This window comes from Ovis canadensis, chromosome 20 (assembly GCF_042477335.2).
Source record: "Ovis canadensis isolate MfBH-ARS-UI-01 breed Bighorn chromosome 20, ARS-UI_OviCan_v2, whole genome shotgun sequence".
Lineage (NCBI taxonomy): Eukaryota > Metazoa > Chordata > Mammalia > Artiodactyla > Bovidae > Ovis > Ovis canadensis.
This window is the reverse complement of record NC_091264.1, coordinates 61,042,377-61,054,771: the sequence shown is the minus strand read 5'-3', so window position 1 is coordinate 61,054,771 and position 12,395 is coordinate 61,042,377. Positions and strand designations below refer to the sequence as shown.

The window sequence follows — 12,395 nt, the reverse complement described above, 5'->3', positions numbered from 1 at the left end:
AATATCTTCTTAAAGGAAACTTTGAATGATCTCTATGGTTCTCGCATTTTGGAAAGAAGAAAAATAGTTGCCTGACTGAAAGGAGAACTAGAGTATCATCGAACAGAACCAGACACTTCCCCTTCCTTTGAGGATTTGACTTTTCACATAATTACCCAAGACTCAGATATTACTTCTGTAAAAATTGTTGATAATAACTTCTTTATGCAGATGTGATAATAAAATGAGAAAGTATAGAAGTACAGTACAAGGTTTGAAAAGATCTCAAAATTAAAAAACAAAACAGGCATTATTGCTATAATACATTTAGTATGAGCCAGAGATGGGGCTTGCCACACGTACTTTCTATAGATTAGAACTCCACCTCCAGGAGTTTTTTAATCATTTTAAAACTTTGGCAGAAAAGTTTCATTTCATATCCTACTGACCTATCTCAGTAGAGCTAGGTCTATCTCAGAATCAAAATCCAGCTGCTCCTGGTTCTTTTGTCTTTCAACAGAGGAAAAAAAAAAAATCATGAAATATACTCATGAAAATACACACCAAAAGAACCCTGCCAGAATATATTGTTTGACTTTTTATTGGATTACAAATAACTCAACCAACCGCAGAATTCTGACAGATTGCTTTTGGTATTGACAATGAACCTGGTAGAAAATGTCTTCCCACTATGTCTCACTCAGTTAATCCGCACAGGGAGTTCTTGGATAAATTAAGTGCATTCTTAAAATCACTTACAAATGTATCTAGTCTAATCAAAACTCTGAAAAAATGCAAAATCGATATTCCTCCGTCAAAACTTATAATTCCTGATGAGAATCTGATAAGCTTTATTACTAATGTTCAATGGTTGAGGACTATTATACATCCTTTCAAGGGATAATTAGAATTAGTTGTTTTAGAAAACAACTCTTTTAGGCAAAGAAACAAATCCCTAACCATGGATTTTCAGATTTCAGTGACAGACTGTGTAAAAACAGTCTCGGGATAACCATGCTCTGATGTCACTCAGTTCAGTTCAGTTCAGTCGCTCAGTCATGTCCGACTCTTTGCGACCCCATGAATCGCAGCACGCCAGGCCTCCTTGTCCATCACCAACTCCTGGAGTTCACTCAGACTCACGTCCATCGAGTCCGTGATGCCATCCAGCCATCTTATCCTCAGTTGTCCCCTTCTCCTCCTGCCCCCAATCCCTCCCAGCATCAAAGTCTTTTCCAGTGAGTCAACTCTTTGCATGAAGTGGCCAAAGTACTGGAGTTTTAGCTTTAGCATCATTCCTTCCAAAGAAATCCCAGGGCTGATCTTCAGAATGGACTGGTTGGATCTCCTTGCAGTCCAAGGGACTCTCAAGAGTCTTCTCCAACACCACAGTTCAAAAGCATCAATTCTTCAGTGCTCAGCCTTCTTCACAGTCCAACTCTCACATCCATACATGACTACTGGAAAAACCATAGCCTTGACTAGACAGACCTTTGTTGGCAAAGTAATGTCTCTGCTGTTCAATATGCCATCTAGGTTGGTCATAACTTTTCTTCCAAGGAGTAAGCGTCTTTTAATTTCAAGGCTGCAGTCATCATCTGCAGTGATTTTGGAGCCCAGAAAAATAAAGTCTGACACTGTTTCCACTGTTTCCCCATCTATTTCCCATGAAGTGATGGGACTGGATGCCATGATCTTCATTTTCTGAATGTTGAGCTTGAAGCCAACTTTTTCACTCTCCTCTTTCACTTCCATCAAGAGGCTTTTTAGCTCCTCTTCACTTTCTGCCATAAGGGTGTTGTCATCTGCATATCTGAGGTCATTGATATTTATCCCAGCAATCTTGATTCCAGCTTGTGTTTCTTCCAGCCCAGAGTTTCTCATGATGTACTCTGCATATAAGTTAAACAAGCAGGGTGACAATATACAGCCTTGACGTACTCCTTTTTCTTATTTGAAACCAGTCTGTTGTTTTATGTCCAGTTCTAACTGTTGCTTCCTGACCTGCATACAGGTTTCTCAAGAGGCAGCTCAGGTGGTCTGGTATTCCCATCTCTTTCAGAATTTTCCACAGTTTATTGTGATCCACACAGTCAAAGGCTTTGGCAGAGTCAATAAAGCAGAAATAGATGTTTTTCTGGAACTCTCTTGCTTTTTCAATGACCCAGCGGATGTTGGCAATTTGATCTCTGGTTCCTCTGCCTTTTCTAAAACCAGCTTGAACTATCTATTTCACAGAAGCGTAGCACAGTCCCCCTGGTTCCTTTCTCCCTTTTCTCTTCCACGCCTGTGGTTGTTGCTCTGGGTAAGCAGTCATAGGTGATTAAACAGATAGGTGCATGATGGTGAGTCAAGGTTCAGTCTGAAAGCACTGGGATTGCCACTGAACGGTGTCTGAGCTGGCTTCTTTTGACTAAGAAAACAAGAGTGTTACCCATAAAAAAAAAAAAAAAGAGTGTTACCCATAAATGTTCTCATCTCATTTAGTCACTCTCACAAATTTACTAAATGGAGCTCTGTCTCTTTTTATAAATATATTTTGGTGTGGTTTCATCAATAAATGCATCTTGAGTGATTGCACTTTAGTCACTGTAGGTGTAGAAGAACCCTAGTGATTTTGTACACCTCTGCTTGACTTAATCATAAACTTGAATGTGCTCTTTGTTCATAAATGGAAAATGACGCTATTCCACAAATGCCCTTTCTGGTTTGTGTCCAACTCTTCTCTCTTTCTTACCTTATACTGTTGCACTCAGGATCTGATGCCTACAGTAACAACACACTCTAGAGAGTGGACGTGCAAAGAGGCAAGATCTGAGAAGGGTTTTTTTTCCTTCCAGACAGTTTTGTAATGTCCTGGTTAAAAATTAATCACTTTGTTTTACAATGAAAATAAAAATGTCATTGAAATAACTCAAAAGAGGTCTTTAGAACATAAAATATCCATTAGAAACAACAATGTACTTTAACAATTTGAGTTGATGAATCAAAGCATATGGGTTAATTTTTTCTTAAAATTGCACTCTGGTTTCAAAACTAAATGAAAATTGAATTTCAGAAAATATGCAATTGATAGAATATCAAACTGAAGTTTGGCTAATAATTGAATACATTCTAAAATTAGAAAGCTTTAAAATGTACATTAATGATGCTAGATTTGACATATGGAATCAGAGATGCCAAGAAGCCAAGGCATGAATATCAAGTATTCCCACCCCCACCTTACAACAGGGGACAGTGAAATAAAATAGCGTCACTTACAATGAATGCAAATAAAATCAATTTTATTGTTTCAAGCTGTAAATATTTCCAACTGTCTCAAATGGAAAAATTTCATCTATCTATGATTTATCACTACTTTTTGTATGTACTTGCTTCTTACCATCTGTGGTCACATGCAATGACACCTCACCATATCTTTAGCTCCTATAGTTAGCAGGGCACTAAAGCTGAAGCTCCAGTACTTTGGCCACCTCATGTGAAGAGTTGACTCATTGGAAAAGACTCTGATGCTGGGAGGGATTGGGGGCAGGAGGAGAAGGGGACGACTGAGGATGAGATGGCTGGATGGCATCACGGGCTCGATGGACGTGAGTCTGAGTGAACTCCGGGAGTTGGTGATGGACAGGGAGGCCTGGCGTGCTGCAATTCATGGGGTCGCAAAGAGTCAGACACAACTGAGTGACTGAACTGAACTGAAAGCCTATACATGTTGCGCCTGTCCCAACACGTAGTATTGCGTCAGATCTATAGCATATATGTAAACTCAAGATTTGTCTTTTTTTTTTAATGGATCACTTTAGTGAAACTTAGAAAATTTTAATCAAACAATAAAGTGGAGAGAAGTTGAAATATTTACATCTAATATTTAATGTTACTATCTATTTAAACCCAAGATTTATTGAAGTACCTTTTTTACTTTCCTTGCTTCATTTTCATAAAACCTTATTTTGAATTTTATTTAACATAGAAATCATAACTTATAATTCTAAACTTAAAAAATAAGGTAGTCTCAGTCCTGCGTTCTGGGCTAGACTTAATGTCAAAGTTTGTGCATATCTTGTCCTGAATCTTTTAACTCTGATATTAGTTTTAAGCCACTACATTTATTTAAAGTCAGAGGTACTTCATTTCAAGATATCAGCATTTTATTTTCACATTAGAATGAGGAGTGCGAGAGGGGTCAGGAGAGAGGAGAAGAAAAAGAAGGAAGAAGAAGGAGAAAGAGCAAGAGCAAGGAGAAGGCAAAGGTGAGGATGGAGTTTGGGGGAGGAGTTTGCAAACAGGAGGAGGAAGAAGGAGGAAATGAAAAAAGAAGGAAGGAAGGGAGGGAGGGAGGGGAGAGGAAAGAAGGGGAGGACACAACAGAGCGAGCAGTGTTACTGTCATTTTTCTCCTGGGAACAGAAAACCCCTGGCTTTAGATTCTTATTCAATACAGAAGAATATTTTAATTTGCTCACATTTTGGTGGTAAAAGGGGAGGAGGGTGCCAGTGTTTTTTGGTTACTTATTCACTCATTTTCTTTCTTTTTCTTTTTTTAAATCAAATAAACTAGTAAGACATCCTGTCTCAGTTATTAATACTTTTTGAAGGGGTTTTTGTTTTTACTTTTTGGTATCTTATATTCCTGCTATATGTAGAAGAAAATCAGATAAAATGTAACAGCTTGATTTTTAAAGTATTTTTTAAAATATCTTTGTGCTATTCGATGTTCGAGTACTATTCAAGTAGACCTTCTTCAATGGCCTTGAGCTCCCTGGTACTTGGATCCAGCATCTGGCAGAGAGCCAGAGTCAGGTCAGGACCCATTGCATCTTGTTTGGATTAAACCATTCATTTCAAGCTTTTCTTTTCAAAGTCAATATATATATATATATATATATATATATATATATATATATATATATATATTTTATTCCTGTGTAAGAATCAAAGAGAGTCTCTGATTCTGTAACTTGTTGGTCAGTTTCTAAGTAGTGCCTGACTCTGCAGTCCCATGGACTGCAGCACACCAAGCTTCCCTGTCCACTATCTCCTGGAGTTTGCTCAAATTCATGCCATTCAGTCAGTGATGCCATCCAACCATCCCATCCGCTGTGGCCCCCTTCTCCTCCTGCCTTCAGTCTTTACCAGCATCAGAGTATTTTCCAACGAGTCGATCTTCACATCAGTGGCCAAAGTATTGGCACTTCAGCTTCAGCATCAGTTCTTCAAGTGAACATTCAGGACTGATGTCCTTTAGGATTGACTGGTTTGAGCTCCTTGCAGTCCAAGGGACTTTCAAGAGTCTTCTCCAACACCACAGTTCAAAAGCATCAATCATTCTTCAGCACTCAGCCTTCTTTACAGTCAGTTCTCACATCAGATTCTATAACTAGGATGGTCTGATTTTATAACTAGGAGGATACATTTTTAAATAATTAAATCAAAATCAAAATTGAATCAAAATATTCTCTTCTAGATCTTTTCTGACAACATAACTATTTTCAGCCAGAACTTTTCTTTGTAATAATATTTACTGAACTACAATTTTTAGATTAACTAAAGATCTTCAGTTACAGAGAGTTTATCCTTAATTTAAGTAGTGAACAGATAATACCTCTACTAAAGATTCTCCAAATATGAGCAGATTAGAGTTTTACTGGGGAGGCTCCACTTCGACTGGCCTAGCTCCATTGGTACATTTGTTCAGGTTATAAGGATCAGCTACCATAGTATGTTAAGCTATAAAAGAGCTGCAATAAATTTAATAGAATTGAAAGAACTGAATGCATATTCTATAACCACAATAAAATTAAATTAGAAAACAAGAGAATATAATTTTGGATATCCACAAATATTAGGCAATATTTGGAAATTAAGCAACACACTTCTAAACAATCCATGGGTCAACACAGATTACAAAGAAAAATAGAAAAATAGCCTTAACTGAACCACAAAAAGCACAAAAAATATGTAAATATTTATGGGATGAAGCTAAAGTAGTACTTAGAGTGAAATTTATAGCATTAAATACTTATATTAGAAAACTACCCTTTCACTTCCCTGGTGGCTCAGACGGTAAAGCGTCTGCCTACAATGCAGGAGACCCAGGTTCGATCCCTGGGTTGGGAAGATCCTCTGGAGAAGGAAATGGCACCCCACTCCAGTACTCTTGCCTGGAAAATCCCATGGACGGAGGAGCATGGTAGGCTACAGTCCATGGGGTCACAAAGAGTCAGACACGACTGAGCGACTTCACTTACCCTTTCACTTTAAGAAATTTAAAAATCAAACCAGAATAGAAAACTACATGTATAGCATTCAGAAAGAAGGGAATAATAAAGACCAGAGCAAATACCAATGAGATAGAAAGCAGAAAAGAACAGAAAACATTAAAGAGACCGAGTTGATTCATTAACAAGATCAATAAAAATGACAACACTTTAGCTAGACTCCTCAAGGAAAATAACAAGATAATACATAAATTACCAAAATCAGGGATGAAAAACCAACATACCACTAACACCACCTTGGAAGCCCAAACATTCCTACAGACCTTATAGAAATTAAAATAATTATAAAAGATCACTAAAATCAACTTTATATCAATAAGTTAATTGAGTTAGAATAGAATGACAAATTCTTAGAAAGACACATTCTACTAAAATTGATTCGAGAAAAAAAAAACAAGAAATCTGAATAGACATAAATTAAAAATGGGTTAGTAATAACAATGTCAGAGAAAGAAAAGAAAAGAAAGAAAAGAAAAAAAATCAAGTTCAGATGGTTTCACCACTAAGTTCTGTCAAATGTTTAATAAAGAGATGACATTTCATCACAAACTCTTTCAGAAAAATAAAGGAAAACAGACTTTCCAATTCATTCTGTGAGATTAGTATTACTCTGACACTAGAGACAAACAAATTACAAATTATAACCCAATGTCTCTCATGAGTACAGGTACAAAACTTCTCAACAAAATATTAGGAACACAGAGGAAGGAATATGATCCTTGACAAAGTGTGATTCATATCAGAAATGCAAGACTTGGTTTAATATAAAAATCCCAATGAACATAATACATTCTATTAATAAAATACATATTCTATTAATAAATGATAAAAGCCACCATGAAAGTTACAACCGCCACACACACAAATCCAATATCCATTCATTAGGAAAAAAACTTTCACAAAAGAAGAAAAGAAGGAAATTTCCTCAATCTGATAAAGTGAAAGTGAAAGTCGTTCAGTTGTGTCCGAATCTTTGTGACCCCATGGACTATACAGTCCATGGAATTCTCCAGGACAGAATACTGGAGTGGGTAGCCATTTCTTTCTCCAAATCTAATAAAGGGCATCTACAAAGAAACCCTACGGCTAGGAACATATATAATTACATGCTATTAAATGAACCTTTACCCAGATCAGGAACAAAAGAAGGATGTCCATTCTCATGTATGTATTTAATCCTATGCTGGAAGTTGTGGTCAGTGTAATCAGACATGAAAAGTCAATTTAAAAATCCATATGGGAAAGAAGAAGCAGAACTGGTTTTATTTGCAGATAACCTGATTCTATATAGAGAAAGTCTCAAAGAACAGCCTCTCCTACTCCCTTTCTCCCTGCAAAATATCTGCTGGAACTAATAAATGAGCTCAGCAAGGCACACAAGAGCAATATAAGAAAAATATCTGTATTTCTACGTACAAGCAATGAAGAGTATGAAAATGAAATTAAGAAAACAATTTAATGCACAATGATAATAAGGATGAAAGCATCTAGGAGTAAATTTAACAAAAAAGTGCAAGCCTATACCACACTGATAGAAAAATTAAAGACTATCTAAATAAGATTTAAATTAAGGAGAGACATTTTATGTTCAGGAAGACTCAATATTGTCAAGATGGTAATTCTGAACTTGATCTAGAGGTTTTCTCTGAAATCCTTAACATCCAACTAGGCTTTTTGTAGAAATTGACAAAGTGATTCTAATGACTATGTGGAAAAGCAAAGGACTCAGGAGAGAAAAAACAAGCAAACAAAAAAATGGAGAATGTATACTTTCCCAATACAAAGCACGAGGCACAGGCTATAATAATAAGAATTAGTCAAACTCATAGAATCAGACGATGGTGGCTGCTAGGGGCAGATAGGAGGGGGAAGATTGGAAGTAATGGTCAGAGTACAAAACTTCAACTATGTAAGATGTAAGATAAGTAAGTTCTGGAGACCTATTCCGCAGCATAGTACCAGTGGCTAACACTGTATTGTATACTTAAAGAGTGTTAAGAGGGTAGGTTGATCCCCAGTGGCTCAGTGGTAAAGAATCTATTTGCAATGCAGGAGACACAGGAGATGCGGTTTCAATCCCTTAGTCAGGAAGATCCCCTGAAGAAGGAGATGGCAACCCACTCTGGTATTCTTGTTGGGAAAATCCCATGGACAGAGGAGCTTTGTAGGCTAGAGGCTGTGGAACTGCAAGAGTCAGACATGACTGAGAAATGCTCTGTTGCACACACATCACACAAATAATACTAATAAAAATGATAAAGAGGCAGGACGGAAGTTTGGGATGTGATGGATACATTTACGACTTTGACAGTGGTGATGCTTTCAGGGGTATGTACTTATCCTCAAACATACTGAATTGCATATATTAAATATATACAGTTTTTTACATGCTTGGAATGGAAAACACAAACATCCCTGAGCTAACCTGAGAATCATTCAGCATTAAATGCGTGGATGGAGAAAGAAAAAAAAGTTACTAATTATTCAAGGCATACAGTTTTTACAAACAAAAATTGAAAGAAAGTTTCTAATTATATTCACACTTCCTTTTCACAGCCTGATATTAATAAAGTGTTGAGCCAATTTCTAAACCACAGCAGTGGTTTGGCACATGTTTAGAAGACAGAAAAATATGGAGTTAAATAGATATTTTCAGCTCTAAATGGAAAACATCTCTCATGGTGCTCTTTAGTAGGAAAAAAAAAAATCCTCTATTTGTCCCAGGAGATGGGAACTGGATATATGGGCTTGGTCAACACTGTAGGCTGACCTTAAGATCAAAGGTCAGCCTTTGATTGCAAAGAAAAGGGATACCCAGGAAGAAGGTGAGATGAATAAATATGAAACGAAGGATTATTTTTATTCATAATCAGTCCCCCAGTGCGATTTCTTATCATTTGACTCCCAGCCTCCTCTCAGCAATTCTGGTGGAATGTTCTCATTTTGCGGGTCCTTCTTTAAGAACCACGGGCCCTAAGGCACAGGTGAGCTGCAAGAGCATGCTCAGATGCCCATGGTTCCCATTCCGGCTAGACTGTCTCCTCCCAGCCTGCACTTATGGCTTCACAAGATTTTCCTACAACCAAGTAAGTGATGCAGGAAGAGAAAATCCACCCTGGTTATCAATCATTCTAACTAACTAATCGCAATCAAAGAGTTGAGGCAGTCCACAAACACGGAGAGCACTGAAGCCCCTTCCTTGGACACTCTTCAAGGTGGTAGAAGACAGTCCTCCCAGTAGGCAGAAATGCCGTCCGCCTGGCCATTTATCTGAAAGGACAAAGAGCCTGACTAAGGCAGAACTGGCTGCAACTCCTGCTAAGAGCCCGCTGTGGCAGAGATGAGCACGGGGTCCTCAGTCCTGCACCATTCACCTGGAGGATCAGCCAGCTAACTGAGGACAGTTTGATTCCACCGAACCACTTCCATCATGGAGGGAGGGACAGTCTGTTCTCAGTGGACTCTTCAGTGGGTTGACTGCACAGTCCTCTTGCCATTACAACCACGAGCGGACTCACAGGATGCCTTATCCAAAGTGACTGTGTTTCATAGGACATTGTTTCCGATGAAGGAACCCACTTCCCCCCACCCCCAACCTTTCTTCTTTTTAACGAGAGCTACTGTTTTTGAAAATTCAACAGGACTAACTAGCAACTAAAGTTTGAGAGTTTTCTACATTTTATCTCATTTAATACACTCAGTGTTCCTATATGATGCGCATGTGCCTCTGGGGATCAGACAGGATAAAACAATTGCCTAAGGCATTTGTTTGAACTGATTGCCTGAAGATACCTGCCTGGTGGTAGAATACTGATCCTGTTCTGCTTATAACCTGTGGGCTCTCAACTGTTGCATTGTCCTGTCTCCAAAGGGAAATAAATTCTGTAGAGGCATCACTAATGTCTAGACAGAGGACAGTTTGTAGTCAAGGAAGCTACAGTTTAAAAAGGAAGACAGGAGGGCATTGATTTTGTGATTCTAGGTTGTAAGAAGCAGGGTATCTGTCTGATTTCCAGCATACCTTGATGATACTTTGCTTCTGCCATTTTAACCTAGATTTTTCGTTTTCATTTCTTCTAATGTCACTTTGTCAACATAGGTCTGCTTTCTGGGATGGATTCCTTTTAGCAAACCCTGTCATGTGCAATAATGAGAGGAAGGATGGGAGATGAGTATCTCATGCAGGCAGGTTTGAAACTCACTTTTTAAAAAAGAGAATGTTCAAATTAAGAGTTGTTCGTTTCCTCCTATCACCGAATAGTGGGCCTTTTCAAAGATTTCTCTAGCTTTGAGTTAATGGATTTGCAAGCACTTGAATGGGAGAATTACACTTTTTCTAATCAGGGAAACTCATTGATAATGCCAGCATGTGAGAAACGTGCCTGGGCTAAAGCACATTAATTAAGGTAGATGATAAGGAGGTCACAATAATATATTAAGAGCAAAAAGAATATAATTTCCCACTATTTAAATTTTGGTGTTCCTTTTTTTCCTTTAGTTTCATCCTATCTACTTTTAAAAATTGTTTCTAACATATCATCATTATGATAGCAGCAGTAAAGCAAAATTCTTGGGTTGTCATTGATTTTAATGCCACGGAAAGAATTTTATCAAAGTAGAGGTTCTGAAAGTGCACATCTCTGTCTTTATCTTTCCTCTCTTTTCTCCCTTCTTGACAGAATGTGCCAATTAGCTTCCTGAGTTGGGACATTACTACTCTATTTTGTTCTATTTATGAGAAATATTTTCCATTGCTTAGGGATGAAAATAAGTTCAGTGTTTGCTCCTGAAAAACTGAGATTTCCAAATCATTTTCAAAATTTAAGAATCAGATATTTCTCCAAAACAAACTTGACAATTAATAACCTTACCTGATGGTAAAGAATCTGCCTGGCAATACAGGAGACCTGGGTTCCATCCCTGCGTCAGGATGGTCCCCTGGAGAAGGAAATGGAAACCCACCAGAGTATTCTTGCCTGAAGAATCCTATGGACAGAGAAGCCTGGAGGGCTACAGTCCATGGGGTTGCAAAGAGTTGGACCTGACTGAGTGACTAACACTAATTCAACCTGACTTGGAATTTTCAACTTTGGCTAAGTTCATTAATTAAGACACTATATGTTTTCTAGGAATAATATAGTCTTCTCATAGCTCTTAGACTTTCAGCCATTCCTTACTAGAAACAGACGTATTATTAGGCAAGTTTCACATGGCTGTTTGTGTGCGTGTGTTTGTCCTTTCCAGACAATGAATATCTGCTTCTTATTAAAATTAGTTAACAATTCTAAGAAAATGCCTTGAGAACAGAATAATTAGTATAGGATTATAATAATTATGATAAAAACAAAGCTTATTTTTGTTCTTTTAATCCTAAAGTTGTCACAAAAATATACAGTCATTAATAAGATCTTGTTGAATTCTTAATGTCTTCCTTTCCTCATTAAACTACTAATTTAGCTTTTTTTCTTTGAACGTTTAGGAATGCTCAAACTTCTTTTCTTCTAAAAAAATCCTCTCCAATTACCATTTGAAAAAACTGAATTTTGAGTGAAATGTTTGTTCATGTTCCTGCTCCATATTCCACTCACAGACAATGATATTGAGCAAGTCAGCTGGCCTTTTGGCATTTAAGTTTCCTAATCCAAGTTCACAGTGATATTAACCTGATTTACTGGGTGATTGTGACAATAAATTGATACATCGTGCTCAAAGTCCTTTGTAAAGTAGAGGACAATAAACAAAATGATGAATTTAGAAAAGGAAGGTATCAAAGATGACTCAAGATTTCTGGCTTGGATAATAAAATAGATGGTATATTTTGGAGGAGGAGGAGCATGGAGAAGCGGGTCAAGGGGATATAAAAGAGTTCTAATTGGATAATTTTAGTTTTAGAAGCTTTTAAGTCTCTGAAATAAACTATTAGGTGTGTATATATATAAGTCCAGAAATCAGAGGATATCTTGGCTAAAGCTGTATATTTGTTAGTCATCTATAAATATATTGCTTCAAACCACAGATATTCTTGAAATCAATAAAAAATAAAATACGCACTAAGAATAAGAGAGTACTTAGGATCAGTATGCTGTGTCCAAAGTAGACGAGGTTGATCCTGAAAAGAAGATAGAAATGAGAAGCAGAG

The 12,395-nt window shown here is 37.4% G+C and overlaps 1 non-coding gene across 1 annotated transcript; it reads left to right on the top strand.

The window, feature by feature from the left end:
- The first annotated feature begins 6,023 nt into the window (after positions 1–6,023).
- Positions 6,024–6,095, top strand: TRNAC-ACA (transfer RNA cysteine (anticodon ACA)). Its single transcript has one exon. It is a non-coding gene; the product is annotated as a tRNA-Cys (tRNA).
- The last annotated feature ends 6,300 nt before the right edge of the window (positions 6,096–12,395 follow it).